This window comes from Stegodyphus dumicola, chromosome 12, assembly GCF_044657685.1.
Source record: "Stegodyphus dumicola isolate Sdum_Otavi_A_Nest chromosome 12, ASM4465768v1".
Taxonomy (NCBI): Eukaryota; Metazoa; Arthropoda; class Arachnida; order Araneae; family Eresidae; genus Stegodyphus; species Stegodyphus dumicola.
The window spans coordinates 111,033,359-111,055,533 of record NC_140779.1 but is presented as its reverse complement, the minus strand read 5'-3'; the positions used below and the strand labels follow the sequence as shown (position 1 = coordinate 111,055,533).

The 22,175-nt window shown below is 33.3% G+C and overlaps 1 protein-coding gene across 4 annotated transcripts in view; it reads right to left on the bottom strand.

Moving 5' to 3' along the window:
• pros (homeobox protein prospero) overlaps positions 1 to 22,175 on the bottom strand; it is a 281,310-nt gene that overhangs the window by 75,200 nt on the left and 183,935 nt on the right. For all 4 annotated transcript variants that reach the window (XM_035364780.2, XM_035364779.2, XM_035364784.2 and 1 more), the window contains one exon: positions 16,997 to 17,092. The gene's annotated coding sequence lies outside the window, so the exon portion shown is untranslated. The remainder of the gene's footprint in view (positions 1 to 16,996; positions 17,093 to 22,175) is intronic.

Here is a 22,175-nt window from a genome sequence, read left to right as displayed (position 1 = left end):
CATCTTGGTAAGATAACATTATGGAAAATCCGCTTGTCGGATAACAAGTAAACAAGCCAGCTTTTTTTCACAGGTTTTTGTCGCATTTCACCAAGGCAGATAAGGTGTTTACATTTGCTTTGTCCGCTTTAATCGCCTTTCAAAGAGTCTTGAAATCTCAAAGTCCAGCAGTTCTTGATTTAGAACCATTTTATCAGTCCCTGAAGTAAAGGAGAACCAATATCAACCATTTGCATGACAGCGAAAAGCACTGATTGAAACCTTAAAACCGAAAGAAAGACTTTTAACTGCGTTTTAATGTTCAATCACAGCTTTTTGACAGTTCACCTTGTGTAAGAACACAGCACGTGATGTTTACAAAATCAGATAATGATGAGTCAGGTAAATCGTGATTGAAAGGGGATTACGCAATAGAACGAATAATTGATTGCCGGAGAATTAACCTTAAAATGCATTTATGATTCATACGTGAATTAAATGCAACTGAAATGCATTTACCATTGGAAATAATTACGCAATAGAACGAATAATTGATTGCCGGAGAATTAACCTTAAAATGCATTTATGATTCATACGTGAATTAAATGCAACTGAAATGCATTTACCATTGGAAATAATTATTTTGGTCGAGAAAAAGTAAAACTTAAACACATATTTTACGCGTGTGTGCGCATGACACTTTAAAGATGACAGCAACACAATATGTAGATGTATCGTTCACTATCAGTATAAAAGCAATACTATGCAATCATTTAGTTTTCCTTGAAATTACTTTTTCATTCAAAGCTGAGCTCATTTCTCTTTCAGATAAAAATGTCTAGAAATAGAGTTTTTACAAAATTTGTAGACCATTACTTATGTTAGATTATCATATATCTATGGCAGACATGACTTGGCAGGTGTTGCTATTGCGCTAAACCTAAAATCTTTTCCCCCCCATGCATCTTTGCATGAAATTTTTAATTTACATTTCAGATTTAATCAGTCTTCAATTACTTAGCAAGTTGAGTAATAGATGTGCTTCTTAGTAATTAACATTTTGCTTTTTAACAATATACACTGTTGTATGCGTACGAGTTCGTGATAAATTGAATGCACGTAGAACCGATGATAGCTTGATAAAATTTATTTTTCTAAAAGAAACACTTTACAGTTCTAGAACTTTTCACAAAAGTACTCGTACAGCTCTTCTCAGTTGGGCACAGCATAATCAATAGTTACACTTCAAACTACTAAAAACGTTAAACACAAGGCAATGCAAAGCTCATTTAAAAGGCGAAGCTGTCACGGATATCTCAATGCTCCGAAGTCAGCTCTGAACTAACAAGTGAGAAGCAAAAACATCTTTAGTACTTCTGAAGTTACTGAAAGGCATCTGCGGTTCGAGTTACATACAAGGCCAGATACGGTTACAGTTACTTATAGGGATATATTACAGTTATTCAATTAGTTTACCAATTACAGTTATATAGGCTACTCAATAAAATTGGCTACTTATGGCGATTTCCTGCCAAATTTGGCGGCAAAATTAGTCACCAAAAACATCGCCAACTTGCCAATTTCTCGCCAGTTTAACCAGATAGGTTTAGCAAAAAAATCTTTTTCATACTATATATCACATACATAAAAGTATGTTACATATGTAAATCTTACATAAAAATCCCCTTTTTCGCTTTTAAAAATTGCATACATAAAGAACATTATTTTACTAACACAAAAGGCATTTTTATCGGGATTTCATTTTAGTTTTGTTAAACGATTCAAATTAAACTTTACCGAAGGACTGAGAGTGATTGTAATCAGGTTATTTTTCGCACACGAAATTCAAAAAATATAATTTCAAATTAAAAAAAATCTGTAAATCAAATAATTTTGACATTAACTTGGTATATAGCAAATTGCTATAAATTAACAAATTTTTACCGGAAACCGGAAAAAAGTATGTATACACAGAAGCGATTATAAAGTTTCTAGTCCGTGTTTTTGTTTCAGCAGTTTTACAGAACATGGCAAATAACTACTATCAGCATGGATTCCTAACACATTTCAATACACTTTCTTTAAAATACCACTATCTCATGAAACGTAGTTTAAACGGAACTTTTTATTTAATTTTATGCAATAGTATCTGCTCTTATCGAATCGAAGATTGAACACGAGAAACAATAACATTCTTATCGCATAAATGTAGCCGTGCATAAAGACATTTATTACAAAGAAGAGTGTAACAAGTTGGCGCATGATCACTTCCTAATTCCTAAAGTAAAGTTTCAGTTTAGAAAGTATCACTTGGAGAATATTTTTAAATTCAGGAAGGAACAGAATATATGAACTGGCGATTTCAACAAAGGTCTGTGAACGTACCAGAAATATACAAGATACCCCGCTTCCATAAGAAAAATACCGATTTGATAATATTAGATTACTTACTCTTAAATTAGTGTTTTATGCTAAGTAATTTACAGCGCTATAATAGCTATAAAATAACATAACAACGCATTTGGAGAATTGAAAAAGAAATACTTCTATGCTAAGAAATGAGTCTTGCCTTAGACGGGCTAGAATACGTTTCGAGAGAAATCAATATTATTCTGAATATGCAATGTAAGTAAAAAATTAATGACAAAGATAAGTAGCCAGTGATTTCTTTTACAGTTTCCTCCGATGTCAGATTTCTGAGGCACTCTTTACAGCGTCAGAAGAAAAATATACAGAATGCTAAATCATGATAAAATCGATCCCTGCAGGACTTATATTTTATGAATTCAATTTTGCATATATACTGCATAAATCTGCAATGAAATCTCTTTTCCATTTTTCATTCTCACAAAAATTACTTTAATATTCCTACTTAAACATGGATTTTCTTGCATTCTTATTCTTTCACGCTATAGCCACAAGAATGTATTATCGCGCATTTAAATGCTTCGGTGATAATTCGAGAATTGCCAGCAAAATAAGTCACCTCGAAATTATAAATGTACATCTAGGAGGTTATAAATAAAAAATTATAAATGTATAATATAATTAAGATGTTAGTTAAGGTTATCTGCTGTATACCAGAAAGGGTTCGGTTGTCGTAGCCCGTGAATTTCGGCCCCATTGCTAATGTCCATCGCACAAATGGATAACATCCCTAAAAGAAGTTTACCGTTGGGGCGCCTAAAATGCCGTTCTGCCACGAAACATCCCATCTGCGTTCTTGGCAGCAAAGTCAACACAAAGGGAATTGCAGATGCCCTCAACTAGACACTCGACTAAGATATTCATACCCCATAAAAGCTCTCCGCGTACGTATTAATTTAAGAGGCTTAAAGAGGAGCATACGCGAAGTAAACAAGCAGTTTGACCACTGCATAATCTGCACCATGGTGGACGACGCGACGTAATTTCGGAAACAGTGCACCTCGTTTTCTTAACTGTAAGCTGGATTATGCACGGAACAAGGTAGAAGGTCTGTCGAAGGTAAACGGAATCTGCAGGGTGGATTTGTCGTCCGTCCCTTCTACGAAATATAATTGAAATCCCCTTCTTCCCGCACCGAATGTTCGACTACATTACCAGAGAGCTTTATTCTTAAGATAGCATTCGTCGCTCCGAAATGTTAGAGTAAGTAATAGGGAAGAAAATATTATCTGCTTAAGTATTCCTAAGAAATAATATATGCCCTGTAACATTTATATACAACATCACGCTTAAGTTTCTATGCATAATTTTGCTTCTTTGTAGCAAGTGATTTAAGCTTTGCTCTATGTAACAAATCATTACATCGACTTATGCATAGAGATTTATGAATGAACTGAAAAGTATCGTAAGAAATTACTACATATAAACAAAGCTTACTTAAAGTAAAAAGGAAAATAATTATTACTACGAGTACGGAAAAATTTACATTGCACAGTATGTATACGAATATGCATACACATGCACACTGAGAAAAAAAATGGCACAGTTCTACATCTCCCGTTCTACTGGGCCGATTGACGAAATTCAAATTGCGTTTTTCATGTCTCGAAAGCGCGACTTAAAATACATATTAGATTTATACATAGCATTGTTCTAACATAGGTATTTTGACCCCAAATCGGACTTTTTTTGAAATCACATACCAATTTTTTCCTAGATATTAAATTTTGCAAAATTTGGTGCAAAATTTACGGAGAAATTCAAAAATTTATCTTGGCACAATTTTTTCAGTTTTCGCCAAGAATAATTCACTTGGCAAACTTCTTAGTATGTGGCAACCAATTTTCCTTTCCCTTCCATTATGCCGGAGAGGTAAAAAAGGCACCTCGTTCCTATCTTTTTATAGCAAAATGTCTAAACCACATTTGATGTTTTATCGCTTTCAACAAATATGCCAAATTTCAAAACGCGCCAATATATAAATTCACGTACATCTTCGGAAATTTTGAATAAAAAACTTTAATTTTTTGCAGGTATGCTTAGAAATATGTCTACTTTAATTGATGGTAAAAATTTTATAGATTATAATTCAAAAATATCTTTGAAAAATTTATAAAAATTATTTTAAAATACAAATTTTAAAAATAAATCATAAAAAATACGTGAATTTTATATGGGATGAACCTAAATTTTGAAATGTGAGAGGAAGAATCAAATAAATTGAATAAAAAAAGAGGGATTAATAAATATATACCAAACTCAATTAACATTGAGGAGCTAAAATTTTGAGAGCTAATTTTTTTAAAGCTACTCATGCAAATTTTACAAAACTTGGTAGTTCGGCGTAATTTGAGTCGTAGAATTGAAATATGAAAAAAACTCGGTATGTTATTTCAGAAAAAGTTCGATTTTGTGTCAAAATACCTATAATAGAACGATACTATATATAAATCTAATACATATCCTAAGTCGCGCTTTCGAGACATGAAAACGCAAGTTGAATTTCGTCAATCGGCCCAGTAGAACGGGAGATATAGAACTGTCCCGTTTTTTTAAATAATTATTACTAAAATCTATCATACAGATATATTAACTTACCTAAATACAAGGAAGCCACTGTTTATACATGAATTTTTATATATTCTGTAGATATTTAATTCAACCAAAGCTAATAGTGATTGATGTATAGGTAGATTACAAAGCTATATAACAAAATCGTTTACTTGAAAATTTTTTTAGCTGCAACTAAATTTTTAAAAGTTAAAATTATCGTTTGCTACTTGACAGTTTTTTTTTTCATGCAAAATGGCGCTTTTAAGGAAGAAATGGATGGAAGGCTATGTTTGGGCTGTTTACGAGGAATATTATGAATAAGAAAAAAGAAAAAGTTTGGCTTTGTTCCAAATACATATCCAAAGAAAAAACGGAAAGTTTCGAAAATTGCAAAGAAAAATTTTTAATGCTAAAAGAAAATGCGTTCAATCAAAGAACAGTTACAAAATCATTAAAATGCTCAGTGCCAACTGTAAAAAAAGTGATTAACGCTGATTTGAATTTTAAAAATACGAAAAAACATAATATGTATCAATGTGAATGTAATGTAACATATCACCGAACGCAGAACACGCTGCAGAATTCTTTATCAGAAACATTTATTCGAACAAAAATGTAAAAATGTTGTCACAATCGATGAATCTTGGGTTTATTTAAATGACTGAAATAAAAAGACATCCATTTATTATCACCAAAGAGGAGAAAATGTCTTAAAATATACCTCAAAGAATATAAAGATAATTTTTCAAAGGGATTTATGACTCTTGTTAGTTTCTCATATAAATCATTTCATCATTCCTTCCTCGGATTTTGGAAAGCTGTTAGGAATGGGAAAAAATACCTCTTCCAATACTACAAAAGGCCTTATTTTCTTGGAAATTAAGATGTAGAAAGATAGCGAAGAATAAAATTTATCACACAGAATATTTTAACTACAAAAATTTAGGTAAAATATTTCTGTAAATATACAATTAAAATAAAAAAAGCAAATAACGATTTCAAAAGTCAAAGATGTTTAAAATTATATTACACATAAAATATGACTTTTATGCTTGCTGACTTGCAATATCGTCAACGTAAAGCATTCTCACGCTTTATGATACAATTATTTTCTATTTTGGAATTAATTCTGCTCAGTATTTCTATAGCAGCAAAGCACAGCGTGCATTGATAAGAAGTTGTTTTATCGTTGAAGGAGTTGCTAATTATTTGCTTTATCAATATGTTACACTAAACAGTTGCGGAGTCATTCGAATTTTTCCGAAGTTAGGAAACTGAAGAAATTCGCAATGTCTTCGACGGAATTCGAACTCCAGATCTCCTGATACGCGTCGAGTGTGTTTCCGGTTACACCATGAAGGCATGCGGAAAGCTGGGAGAAAATAACAGTAAATAGTTTATTTTAAGCGCGATATTAAAAAAAGGGCAAAAATTGCTATAATGAAGATATATAACATGTGCGATTAGAAAAGCTTTGTTACTTATACTAATGATGAAAACACTAATAATAATATTATTGGAAAACATTTACATTGCTTTTGAACTACTCAGTTTCCTGTAAACAATCTCCTACCACACTTAAAAAAAAAAAAAAAAAAAAAAAAAGTTAATTGTTTTGTCAAAAGTTATTATTTTTATGCTATTACACAAATATTGTAGTAATTACTCACCGAAAAATTTACAAAAATTCTAAATAAGGTAAATTGCAAATTAAACAAAGATTATTAAGGTACAGAGTTTGACCTTCTTTAGCAACATACGCTAGTATGAAACCCTCATAGACATTAAGCGAATCATCACTGTGCCTGAAGTAACAACAGAGTCTTAAAAAAGTTTAAAGCAACCTTTTTATTTAAGCAGAACTTGAATATAAACTCACTTCTTGTGCTTCACAATATCAACCACCCCTTCTAGCGAGGTAACTTAAAGTAACATTCAAATTCAGATTTAAAACTGAGTAGTCAAAGATTACACAATTGATTTCAAATTCTAAGTTGGCTCAAGTTTTCACCGGCGTAACAATTAAAGATCGGCAGTATTAACGCAAAGCCGAAGAATTACAATCTTATCAGAGCTAGCGAAACCTAGTAACGTAGCTTCGAGAGGCAGAAACACGCTTTGTCCTACAATCCAGAACCCTCGATTTAAATACTCTCTCACTCATTTACATTTCTGGTGAGGAAACGGAAAAAAAAAGTTATAATAAAGGTCAGAATAACTGGATAATTAAAATATTAATAACCATATAAAGGATTAATAAGAAGTAAGTATGCTATTTTTAAATTAATTAAGTAACATGTAAAGTGGTCTAAAAAATGGGACTGATTTCAAGGCTCATTCACAAGCTTCTAATAAGAGTGCATTTCCAAGTTTTAACTCGAAAAGCGTACTAAAGGTCATAGGCCACAACGAATGGCAAACTGGCAATCCGGAAGTGACCACAAAGATAATAAACTTAAATTCATTTATCGCAGAAGAACGTAATTTTAGCCGAGCTGCATTGATGATAAATACCCAAATAGCATAACAGGAATGCGAAAAATGTAAAATCTTTTTACATACTTAATATCACAAATATTTTCTAGACCTAAATGTTTTCGAAAACTAATTCAGAAAGAAGATTCAGATAAAGTGATTTTTTTATGGCGATTTGCTTTCATGAATAACTAGAACTCAGCGTACATTACTTACATAAATACGATTACTAAAATGATAGAAGGGGATTTAAAGATAGATATTTATAATAAATACGTTGGGGAAAATGCCAACTATACAGCTTTTCTCGATTTCTTAGTTAGGCTTTTATGTATTCTTCTTCCTTAGACTTAGTACAGTCCCATAGAAAGAAGTCCTAATCTTAATAATGATATCGTCAAATTAGGGTTATTTTACCATTACCAGTTCCCAGAGCTTGGAAGAGGGGCCCATTTCGCACGCTTCTCACAAAAGACATCTAAATCAACGCAGTTGGAGAAACTAGAGCAGCGTGCCGCTTAATGCCACGGCCTCTAAGAGCCACGATGAAAATTCACCTCATTTCCAAAGACCCCCCAAAGATGTCATTTCACTTTCGGCGTCTGCAAGGAAAGGCAGAGAAGCGAGATGTCCGCGTGCAGGGGCGCACACACGCACACCACAGCACACTTTATTAATGGTGCGGTGCCAGCGCCCTGGCAGTGCTTTCCACGCCCGTAACCCTATCAAAAGGGGATTAACTCGATTTGCTGGGAGGACGGGCGGACTGGCTAATGTCTGGTGGTGCATTCTCGACTTCACAGCGGAGCAGATATATCCTCTCCTCGCACTACCACCCTAGCCACCACCCCTTCTTCCCACTTGATGCTCGCACGCCAGCTCATTCTCGCTCTACCCGCTTTTCCTTAGTAGATTAAGGCGTTAAAATTTATGAGCAGGTCTCGACTTGATGTAATATGCTCTGCCGAGGAATTTCAGTGGACATGGAAATGCTCTCTTGTTAGAAGCTCGTGAGTGAGCCTTGAAATCAGTCGCATTTTTTAGACCACTCTATATGTACCATTTCACACTTAGAATGCACTCAAACAAATAATATTAGCATGCGGAAATTAAATTAAATTTAAGAAAGCATCCCGTTTCACACTTTGACTGATGGTCCATCAAGAAGAGTGGTCATTTCGATGGAACCTTGAGCCCTCGTTTCACATTGCTATTCGATTATCTTTCTGCTAATATTAAAAAATTAAAACAAGAAGAAAGAGAAAGGAGGGGAAAGAGACAAATAAAGAAAGATAACAGAAATATATCTTAAACAGATATCTTACAGAAAGATTCTTAACAGATTAAACAGAAAGATTTTTAACAGATTAAACAGAAAGATTTTTAACAGAAAGATATCTTGACACTCTTGCAAATGGATTAGAATTCTTGTCCAAAATAAAACAATTCAGTTCTCCCCTATAATATTACATAAATATAAAGCATAGTCTTTGAGAAAGTAAGATGTGAATTTTAGTTCCTAAACAAATAAACCAATTTATATCAAAGAAACTAAAGTAGGCAACCACAAGCAAAGACACTTAAGTGGAAGATAACACATCTTCAATGTATATGGATAGAAATATTATTTGATATTCTAAATAATCTTACTAACACTTAGCAGTCTATTAGCCCCAATTACTGGATCAATTGTAACCTAGTAGCCGACTAGGTAAATTGTGATTGTGTATCTGCCTTATACTGATTAATAAATTATGGCTCATTGATTAATGAGCTCGTTGGAGTAAAGTAATACCTTTTTTACCTTGCCGGCATATTCGTTTTTTCATTAAAATTTTACTCCAGACTTGGTGCTGGTACGGCAAAATCATTCAGCTAAATTAAGCTCATGCAAGAAGGCATTAAGATGTTTGGAGATTTTAACGATCAGGTGAAAGATGCTGAGAAAGAAATGATGGCTCACTCAGAAATAGAATGCCAAATATTAAAAAATACAGATTTTTAATGAATTAAAAAATATGAAATGGAGCTACTCCTTTGAATAATTTCACAGATTTTCTGGTTAGAACGAACATGAGTAAGATAATAATAGTAATATTTTTTTAACTGCTTGCGAATTTTATTTATGTTTCACAAAATGTATTTCGTAGCTTCTTGCTTCATGAAAACACTTCGGTAGACAATTTGAAATTCCTTAGCTTCAAACGTATTAATTTAAACCTCCAAATAAAACAAGCTATTTTATTAGTAACATTAAATATAATGTACATGCTACCCTCATATTAACTGGCCTCACCATTGGCCCAGATCGATGACTATTAGTAGTTCGACTTAAGTTCGAATCCGAGCAAATGGGCAGGCTGTATAGCTAGTTTCGTGGTTTTACTTATGTGTAATGTGAATACGAAGCCTTAGAACATTTCAGTTTCTCTTAGGATGTCCTTTAAGAAGGCATCTCTTCCCTTTGGCAGTAACTTTCGTGTCCTTTGTCATACTCAAAGAACCTAGGCCACATATAATTTTGGAATGGACTTTGTCTCGGTTTATGTTCATCTTTGAAAAACACATATTGAACAAAAGTTCTGTGTAGTTCCATTAGATGTTATAAAATCTTACTTTGATGGAATTTTACTTTCAATCTTTCTTAATGGACTTTGTCTTGGCTTATGTTCATCTTTGATAAAGACATATTAAACAAACGTTCTATGTAGTTCCGTTAGATGTTATAAAATATAAACTCTTCCTCTGGCGAGGTTCGAGCCCAAAGCAGTTCAGTACGTCGAAGAATATGTGTATACTACCAATAGCCAAAGCCGTCTAGTCTTTCTTAGGAGAAGAAGAATAAATTCTTAGAATTCGTGTACTTCTTCATAATTAGCAGAGTAGCAGAAAATGATAATAATTTCGGAGGTTAGACAAAAATCTGATATGATAATTAAGTAATTGACACGCCTAAAATATCATTAAGCTTATTAAAGACAAGCAGATGAAAATGCAATAATAACAGGTGTCTGTATGTAAAAGTGCGAGAAAAGAAGCCAGCTATTTGCTTTACGTACCAAGTTACTTTGAAAGTTTGCTACTGTACATGCAGAAAACTTCCAAAGTAACTTGTTATGTAAATAGCACATACATGTCAAACAAATTTCTTATAACAATGAAATGGCGTAAGACAGACTTTGGATAAAAACAGGAAAAAAAAATCTGACCTTCAGAATTTCGTAGATTTCCTACGAAGAACTTTGAGACAAAATAAGCTTGTGTGTGATTATACAAAAGCTAGTCTGTGGCTAATTATAACAGCTATAAAGTACTTTATATTTCTTGGAAATCCTAGAAGTATCCAAATGCTCGGCAAATTTTATGGAGGATAAGTTAGATTCAAAAGAATTCCAGTTATATAGACGATCGAACATATATTCAGATAAATACCTATTCACTTGAATATGAGACGTTTCGGAGATAAAAACAACTTCTAAGAAGTGAACTATTTCTCTCACGTTGCTCATACCAAGCGCAATCGTTCATACTATTTATTAAAGATTCTAAAGAAATGCACCAAAAAATGCTACTATCAAATTCTGGAGAATGATAATCCGGAAGCAAATGATAGCTAACAGCATCGCGAACCGAAGGAAGTCTCGATAATGAAGCCACGAAACACAAACAATAAAGAAGTGGAAAAAAAGTAAATAAATAAAATTCCCAACAAACCCAAAGGAGGTCATCGGCAGGTGAGGAAACGCGAACTTTGCGTCCATCCAAACCGGACGCCCCATTGTCTGGGGCGGACGGATACCGGGGCGGAGTACAGATTCCAAAAAGCTTTAACGAGGAATACCCATTCCTCAGTGAGGGGTGACGACTCGATTTCGAGATCGAGGATGCTCCACAAAGGCGGGAGGATGAGGGAAACAATGTCTCATAGAATTTCGGACGTACGATAAAATGACTCTTTGGAAACCTTTTAGGATTCGGTGAACGGGTTTGTCTGACCAGATTCATTATTTTCTCCACCATTTTCGCTCTTCTTATCTGAAAAAAAAAAATCACCTCGGAAGTTAATGGAAGCTCGTTTCCAAAACGAATACTGTCAACCATCTGAAGAAGAAAATAAAGATTATTTCAAAAGGTTAACATTCATTTTTCCGGAAAGTGACAATTGCCTATAAAGATACGCTACAAATATGCATTCGAGAAGTTCGTCACCAAACTTTGCCACATAATCTATGCAGTCAACTAGGTATTGCTGAGGTTGGATGAAACGCAACTCAATCGTTGTAATGTAGATAAAGATTCATCAACACATTTTTTGACTCCACATGTTCCAAAATACTAACGGAACTAATATCATGCACTGCTATGTAAAAGTTCAATAGAATCCTGAAGAGCAGTAATATCACATAAAGGTAAAGCTAGAGAACAAAATGAGCTGGTTAATTTTCCTAACGCATTAAGCAGCAATGAAAGTGTATATTCTAAGTTTAATTGGGAGAAAGTGCTTCAGTGATGGCAAAACTCTAGTTTAACGGAAGGAAAAGAAAGCATAAAGGTAAAGCAAATCTAATTGCCTAAAGTAGAAATTTGGCGTAGAATGGGATAAACTTTAAAGTGCTCACGTTAGTTAAAAAAATCTTAACAGATTATTTTGCATGTTATTTTAAAAGCACCTTTTCTTTGTTAAAGATTAGCAGTCAGAAAACGTTAAAATGATGACAAAAATTTAGAAGACTTTTGACATTGTTTAATCAATACCTTGGGTAGCTGCTTTCACATAAAAAAAACTTTCCATTAAGGGCCAAATTGATTTTTTGGAAAAAAATTAATATTTAATGTTGCATAAGGAATTCGTATTCTTTTAAATACAGTTGCTGTCTCCTAAATCACTAATTTTTTGGATTGGTTATCTAAATCTTAAAAATAAAAAAATCAAAGTGTTCGAAACTATTATTTCGCAAAATATCGGCAGATTATATTCACTTTTTTATATCAGCATTTTGAAAATTTTTTAATGCTGAGATTTTGCGAAATTATCAGCAAAGCTTGCATTCAACTATCTGATATCTCGTGACTAATGACTTTTAATTAAGATAACTGAAAGAAATTGAGGAGACAATAAAAACAATGCCATTTTCTAGACTTTGATTTGCTTAAGTATACAAAAACAGACATGTAATAATCAATCTCAATTAACCTTATTTTTCGTAATATGATAAAATTTTTAATTAAGATTTAAAAAATCTGTTAAATTAATATTTATAAGATCTACAAATTCACCTGTAACGAAATAAATTATTTCTATCTCACGAAGCAGGAATTTGCCATATCCTTCAAACCATTTCAAGATAATTATCAATTTCATTCTGATATCAACTTTTACATTCAGCAGCCCAAACGGTATAGTGGTTAGCTGAGCTTATTGCGGTATCGAATGGCCCGGATTCGAATCCCGGAAGAAGGCATGGATGTTTGTAAATGTATAGCGTCTGTGCGGCATGGGGGCACTCTAATTATGTGGTGAGCCGAAAGTTCTCTCGGGAGGTTGATGGTAGGAGAAAAGGGATAGGAGACCCTCGGACCCGTTCCCTCGGGGTGCTCTCCATCAAAACAGGGGGCGGAAGTGAGAGAAGTCATACTGTCACCATATGGTGCTCAAGGCTTTTGACAACCACAGGCGCAAACTTGCACTCTCTTTGCTACAATGAATTTCTTAGGCTTGTTCTGATGCTACTGTCAGACAAGTGAGAAAAGTCACAACACAACACACTTTTATATTCAGCTTTTAAATTTAATATGAGAGTAAAACTGCTTTAAATAATGAGTCCAGTAAAACAGATGAATATGTAAAAACCTTAACAATAATAATCATTTCCAAAATGTTTTTATGTTATTTTTAATATAAAACAAACTAAATAAAAACGCTTATTAACGCGTTATAAAATTTAATACAGCATTTTATTCCGGGGCTAGAAAATTATTAGTTTTTATAGTGCTTAATTTCAGGAATCCACTCAATATCAATCAAATTTTCGATATTACTTACATAAAAATGAACAGCTATTCCAGAAACTTATATTTGGACGTCTAACTGAAGCTTTATTTGAAATAAAATAGATATTTTAAATAAAAAAGAGGGAAAACAGCATTTTAAATTAAACAAGAAAATGTTGCATTTAAGATGCTATGTAACCGAGTTTGAAAAAGCAAATCAGAATTTGAAAGAAGAGATATTTTAGCGAACAAGTCTGATGAGGAATTTAATTTAAAAGATTTATTATCATATTTTTGAGTGTAAGACTAAAATGTATTAGTCTTACTTATCAACACCGCCGAAATAAAGTTACGATAAGAAAGAAAAACAAAAAACCTTAAAAATTTCCATTAAACAACAAATGCAAAAGCACAGTTTTAGTTCATTGCAATGATTCGTCGAAAGGTTCTGCAAATGAAAGATTTCGCCAACAAACTGTAAGTTACCGATAAACAAACCTACAAAAACTAAGCTATTACCAACTTTTTTCCTCCTTTTGGCTTTTATTGTCATCCTCAACATCAGGATTTTTTGGCGGAAATGACCGCAAGCGGGCCATTGACCTCTTGTCGGACACAAAGCCGACGGCTTTGATCTATGGCATAATGCCCATAAAATACCTCGGACTTTGGTCTTTTCGGAGACGATGAAGAGAGCAACGAGAGCGGAAGGGAAGGGACAACTGAGGTGACATCACGCTCTTTTGCCAACCCTTGGCGGATGCTGCCATTACAGATATGCGAGCCGATTGCATTTTGATCATTCATTCGAACAGGAAGAAGCCGCAGAGCGCAAATGATGGACTGAACAGAAGAGGTTTAGGAGAAAAACCAAGATGATATTTCAGAAGACTGCATTGCGAGGATGATGAAACTTTACACAATAATTAACCTGCGTACTAAATAATTTCTCAAAAATGTCTTACGAAAAAAATGTCTTACGAACTTGGTCTCACGTAATTCCTTCATCTACGTATTCTTATCACAGAAATACTTTACTCAACAAATAGCATCAGTTTAGCGTGAAAACAAAACTTTTAAGCTTTAGCATCTATTTATACGTCAGAAGTTCGGCGTTTGTTACTACAAACCCAAATTCATTAATTCATCTGTCCTAAAGATTTGGCAGTGTTCCATTTTTAGAAAATTGTCCCCTCTAATGAAAAAAAAAAGAATGACATTTAATTGCTTGAAAATTAACTGGTACGATTTCCTTACTGGATAGCTGTAAATTCATGTTGTTTTAAATATACTTTTCTCAGAAGAAAAAGGGGGGGAAAGGATTTTACAGGAAAATCTAACCAAGAAAGCTTGTAAAAACCTTCAACGTTTATTTTTCCCGAAAATTTTAATTCTTAAAAAAAAAAAAAAAAAATAACTTTTAAACTTCGAAAAGTAACTAGATTTAAACTGCACAATTGTATATCAATACATGGTTATGTAGCAACAAATTTAACATCGACAAAAAATATCAAATTGTTTTCAAAAGCAAGTTCTCCTGGTGGAAAGATTTCGACAGTAATTTACCCTATGATGGCTATGTTTACGAAAAGAAAACTAAGGCAGCAATAAAATAAAAGCGAAACTCTCAAGTTGGAAAACTTCTCTCATCATTTAACTTTTCTTTAATTCTTCATTAATAATTAAAGCGTCTTCAATGCCATTTTTGAACATTTATTATCACGTTCCTAGATCGATCTAGCGAAACGTTCAGACATTTAGTGATATGCAGTATTCCGTTGCAAAAATGAATTTGTTTCTCTTAGACAATCCTTCCTTTTTCTAAAGCAATTATTAGTCTCTTACTTCTCTAAGAAAGTTTAAGCTAAAATTTCCTCCTTTTAAACACGTGTAAGAACAAAAAATATAATTTTAATGTCCAAGACCATAAAAAGACTGATGAATATTTTTGTGCTTATTTTAAGTATTATTTCTTTATTTAACATGAGCATTTCTCATGAATACCAAGACATTAAGGGAAATAAAACGTGTCTCATCCCTGAATGCCACAGCACAATTTTACTCTACATAATGTAAACATATCTATCTATATAAGTGTAGATACATTTGCATCGATAGGCGCATTCCGCGCTACGAAGATCCGTTTTTCGATAATCTTTGTTTATGACCTAAGTTAGAAAATTAATAACAAAAAATTCTGAATTTTCCTTTAATTTACAGATAAACATGTAACTTTCTAATGTCATTGATTTTGTTTAAAGCTCAGACGTAAGTTCCCTTTTACCCCAAGTAAATATTCTAGTTGAAGACACAGTTAATTTTTACATTAAATATATCTATAAATACGTTCGAAACCTCATTGATATAAAATAATATGGAGGCAGATTTGATAACTAGATTATTTTTACAAAATTTTCAAGAAATTACCAGTGAGACGAAATCACCGAGAAAGCTTTGCATAATCGAAAACACAACAAAAGAAAACTTTTAAGTATTACTGATATTTTGATAATATTATTATCTATTGACTGAAGCAGCATATGTCTACTACTATAGGATTTCATAACACGATAATTACTTCGTAATTGGTATTTAAATTACATTTAAATCACTATTGTGAAGAAGTGCTTTGTAATCATTTTTACCCATAAAACACAAATAAAATTTGACACAAAATTTTAGTTAATTTTAATATAAAAAAAGGTTGAAAAGTCAAAACACGTTAAATATTTATTAAAAAAGCTGCAAAATTTGGTTTTCAATTACAGTTTAAACCTTTTCCGTAGAAAATATACATTCCGTCATCAAGCAGTAAAAGGGAAAATACAACTATTGTGGCAGCAAAATGTTCTGTACGTTGTTTTTTTGTTTGACAAGTTTACATTCGGAACGCCTTATTTAAATATCTCTTCGTAATGAATATTCCATTTTTAGTTAAGATAAGAGGTTATTGCGAATAACACGAAACTCTTTTTACTAAGTTCAGCTTAAGAGAGAAAAAAGTGATTACAACCGAATGAAGACGCAGTTTCCCTTCTCTTTAAAAAGCTTCTTAGCGGAAGAAGTAATGCGTGAGAATATCCTTTGTAAGGAAATGGGCATTTAATGTGTGCAGGACGTCTTCATTGCAACACGTGGCAAAAGAGGAAATCTAGAACGCGAACTTCAAGCATTTAAGCAATCACGAACACCGGGGAAGAGAAAACTTTCTCCACAACCGTGCAATGACAATTCGTGCAGCTACACGCAAGTTTCCTAAGCATTAAATCATCATTTAAAATAAGAAAAAGAAAAAAAAAGAAAGAAGAACAAATATTATAGCAACACTCTTGTGAAAGGGCGGAGGAAAAGGTCTCCAGTAGCGCAATAAAAAAAAAAAAGCTAACAAGAATTTTTTACTTAAACGTTAACTGAATGCAACTGAAAATTCACATAAGCAAGGAATAGATCTGATTAGTATATTAGAAAAAAAGAGAAACAGAGTATAAAAGTATTTATCAGAGAAAGGAGTATTTTAGTCAAAAATATAAAACTGAGCTAAACAAAAAATTAGAAGGTATTATATACTCACTTATGCAAAAAAATAAAGCAGCATGCTCCGCTGAACGCTGATATCAGAAATTCTGTGGTAACTTCAGTAATCGATGATAATGATGCAACAGCAGAACTGTTAAAAATAATAAAAAACATCGTTTTAATATCGGAGCTGTATTGCGTGTTTAGTGAAAAATATTAACGTACATATTACCACAAAAACACACATGCTTCAGTATTTTCCCAGCTAAAGCAATCTTACAAAGGAAGATAGGATTACACCGCCACTTATTGTAATTTTTAACTTCTGTCATATGTATTTTGGTAAAACTGCTTTAAAACTTTTCTTTCTTACTCCATGAATTTGCGAAGTGACAAGATTGATAAAATGATAATAAGTCCCAAATATAAAATTCAAATTATTTAGCATTATTTAGTAATTTGGATCTAAAAACTTAATGAAGAGAAACTTCTTTCCTTCGTTCCCCTTTGCGAATTTTAGAAAAATAAAACTGTACGTAAAATCAACTGCAATTTGCCTAAAAAGGATATTATGAAACCTTACCTTTCCTTATTTCAAATTTGGAATCGCACTTAGGTTATATTTGGATTGTAATACATTATTTAGATATTGCAAAACAGTCTAGGACTATCTGCCTAAGGGTAGGAATGCCTTAGTGGAGAAATATTTAAGTAAACTGGCTATTAACCAGCTTAGATTAGCATTAGAGCTCGTAATCACGTTAGCAACCTATCAGTTAAAGAACTCCTTTGAATTTCTAAAAATATTATATACTCTATTATATTAAGTATATAATATTTCTAAAAATATTATATATTAATACGCAATATTTTCTCCATAAACTTCAGAAAAATGTAGTTTAATAATTTCAAATAATTTCGAACTAAAATATAAAAATTATAACAATAAAATATGCATTTCAGAGAAGGGACTTATTAAATTATAGCCTCTTAATTACATTAATTTATTCCCCCCTTGAATAAACGTGTGTTTCTTTAATAGACGAAATAAAATAACATGCGTATAAAGTAATGTAGTGTAATATACGAGTGAGTTGCAACTCTCCTAGCCGATAATAATAGGTCTCACGGTTAAGGCAGCACATACGTCTAAAGTATCTAAAACCCGTTGAAAACTTAACTTTACTTATCTCTTGGATATTTCGGGCCCGGGTTCGAATCCCAAAGAAGGCATGGATGTTTGTAAACGTATAATATCCGTGCGGCATGGGGACACTCTAAATATGCGGCGAGCCTAAAGTCCTCTCGTGAGGCTGGTGGTAGAAGAAGAGGGATGGGAGACCCTCGGACCCATTCCCCCGGGGTGCTCTTCATCAAAATTGGGGGCGGAACTGAGCTAAATCGCACTGTCGCCTGTAAGGTGATCAAGGCTGTTGCCAACGACAGGGGTAAACTTGCGCTCCTTTCCACCAGGAATTTCGTGGGCTTGGGCTGACTATAGTTCAAACCAGTGAGCATCAGTAACGACAACAATTATCTATTTAACTATCCGCATCTAAGAAATGTTTCTGAAGAAATCAATTCAAAATACTAAAAATAATAAAAAAATCACCCATTTTTTTATTCACGAAGCCTGCAAAGTTTTAATCAATGGTGTTCATTAATACCTAAGGTTTCGAAAGCTTTGTTCCTTACATAAGACATGGAATCCTTTAGACAAATTCGTCGCCCCCCTGGTTAATAGATTCTAAATACTTCGATGTCATAGCAAAGGTATTTAATTTAAAACGCCCAATTCTCTAATGGATCAGCAGTCCGCAGCAAAGTGTACTCGCTTCTCATTCATACAGATTATCGCTTGTTCCTTTTTTAATGGAAATTTATGTATTGCATTCATCTCAATTAGCATTTATGAATGTTTATATTTTATGGAAATGTAAAGATACAGGGCATTTGCCAAACAATTCCGCTAAGAAACAAATCCTTGGTTCAAATTATGTCCAAAGAGCGCAGATCATGACAGAAGTGAAAAATCCTAACATATTCAATAAGTACGCATTCCTTCTTCTCCTCTTTATTCGTCGATGCTTATACAGTTACATCCCTCGAATGCAGAACTCAAATGCGAAGAGTTGGTAGTTTAAAGAAAAAGAGGATGGATGGTATCGGAAAAAGAAGCACACACAGAACACAGAGCTTATATCATGGCGTGCACAGAAGAGTATAAAAGAAACAAGAGTAACATGTTGAATGGGTAAAAAGTCCATAGATTTCCTCTCAGAAGCGTCATTGTCTCGGTAAAGAGAAGCAACGGAAATGGCGGCAGACATTAGCAAAGAAATTAAGCGTCCCTTTTGGCAGGTGGGCAAACAGCGCTCAAGGAAGTTTCGGGCAAGTGTTCTCATCTTGTCCCGTCGGTGCTTTTGTCCCTTATTGACAGAAGCTGAGCAAAGCAAGATCTGTGGGACAATGGAAGAACGTGTGCATTGAATTAATGGTACATGCGCTGACTTTTGTGCCACTTCTTCCACAAAAAAGCAAAATAATAACAAACTCTAGCAGATTCCCTCATTTTGGAACGGTGAGAGTAATCTGTGATTTCATCGCGAAGTGGACCAACGCCCTTCGCTTATTTTTAGAACTCTGTAACTCCCACTAGAGTATGGGGAGAACAGATTCTAATAACTGCAGAAACAGATATATTCGTTGATGCGCGCCGAACGCCACCTGTCGACAGATAAAAAACTGTTAGAGTGTAAACTCCCCGGTGTTGGGGGACATTTGACCAGGTTAGAAAATAGACCGAAAAGCAAAGGAAATTGCTTAATAGATAGAGAGTAAGGAAGTTAAACAAGACATGACGCCCATTCGTATTCCGGAAGAAAGGAGGGAACAGATCTGACGCGCGAAAAAAGGAGGTGCCGTTTTTAACCTTACATTAAGTAACGGTCTTTCCACCAGTGCTACAGACTTGACATCTTATCCCACAGGTGTGAGTTAAAATGAAGGGGGGAAATCTTAAGAAAGAAGCGTCTTTTTTGATTTTATTACTTCATTAAATTTTCGGCCAATATTTTTCTGTTGTGAAAGGCAGAGTTAGCTAATCTTAATGACTCTGAGGAATTCTTAATAAAAAAAATCGATAAAATTTAATAAAATATGCAGAAATGTTCATAAACCTACAAAGAAATTCTGGTACGTTGTATCATACTAATATATGAATTGTAAAGCGTATAAATGATGAAATATTTCTTAAAATATGGTTATTTTTTTAATTAGCAAGTTGTTATCATTTCATGTGGCATAAGATTTAAAATTTACTTTACCAATTATAACAGTACATTTCTTATATAACATATTGAATGACTCAAAATCAATAACACGTAATTTTTGAATAGCATGATTAACGTTTTTTTTCTATGAAATAATAATATTAAAAACTAATTTCACTGTAGTAGGAACAGAAATAAAAATCATAATGTGAAATAAGCTACTTAGACATAAATGTTCCCAAACGGCAAGTAGACGATGAATAAAAATATTTCTAATAAAATAACATACGCATCATACGATAACGTTATATATCATAAGATACGTTAGCTTCGAATTACATGTACAGTTTTATAAATTGTCTAGTACGATTTCGTACTTCGAAGCGCGTATGATTTCGCATCATAATATGGACTATTCATCTTAACAATACAGTACAGTACACAATTATTTTATCGCACCACAATGCTTTCTTTCAAATGTTTTTTGGACATTTTATTTCAGAAGTAATAAAAACTTCAAGAAAACTAAAACTTCCACCCACGCACAAACGAAAGCTTAGTCTCGAAGTCGTCTCCTTCATATGAGGAAATACTTGCTATAGTCAACTGCCTGGCATAGATATAAACAGATATTCAGGAAGGGCGGAACGAAGAAGCAAAGAAAATAAAAGGAAAAGGAAAAACCCCGCTACTTTCTCCAAGGAGTCAAGACAGGAAATATAGACGCGGAGAACAACCCGAAATTGAATACACTAACGTAATTTTCTCCGCCGCCGGTGGCAAGGCTGACAGTTTCCTGTCTTCGCCGGATCTGGCGTTGCACAGGATAGCAGTTAACAGGTAAATAGAGGACATAAATCAAAATGAGGTTAAGTTCACACAAACGGATCGAGAAGAGAGCTGCTTCTGCAGTTTAGTCGCTATCAAAAAATGAATACTTAAGAGAACACATAACCGTTATGTTATTGGCTAAAAGTTATAAATTTCTTGTGTTTCCTCCATCATTGTTACTTGGAAATGGGCATCTATAAACTCACAATGAATTTGAATATATATAGGCAAAACTAAAACATATATATATAAATTTTAATTTAAATTTGCAGTAGCCCCTTATCTCTTCATTTGAATTTGGGTATTCTGTTCTAAAAACAGTAACTGCTTATAATAAATTTCTCTAATTTGCGTTATTTCCAAATTTACGCATGTAATGCATGAATTTGGAAATGACGAAAACTTTCATCAGTGTGCTGAACGAGTCTGTATAAATTATAAACTTTCTTCGTACAGGCCAGATGATCGATTTCAAGTTATTAATAAAGACATCAGTTCATACTCGTATTATGCGACTTCTTTCGAAACCAGTTGCTCATTCACATTTGACTATGTCTATTTTGTAAAAGTCTCAAAATCTTGCTGAAAGTTTTTAATTAAAAAATTGGTTTTAAATTAGTACCTAACAGATTTCCTACAGTTTGAAAAGCTACTTTCTGCGATTTAAATATTCACTGATTTAAATGACATACATGAAAATTCTGAACAACCTGAACTGAAATTCAACAACCAGTAATAGTTTAGAGCGTTATCAGCTAATCAAATGATACAGAAATCGAAACAGTGAACTCAACAAACTGTGAACACTGTGAACTCAAATTTCTTCTCGAATTTTATAACTAAACATAATCTGAAATATTTTTTTGACAAAATTAACGTATCAAAATGTAATAGTCTATGCAAACAGACAACCAGTTCATTTAGAACGCAGGCCATTAAGATCTCGAATTTCAATCATATTCCCACCAGATGTCTAAGAACTGTACAGACGGAGCTCGCCGAATTATTAACAACAGCAAATGATGTCGCATGTTTTCCGCATTTTGACATAGGCTAAAGTGAAACACGAGCGTTAATAATAGCGTTTAAATAATAATATCATTCAGAAAACAAAACATAAAAAAGAGTATA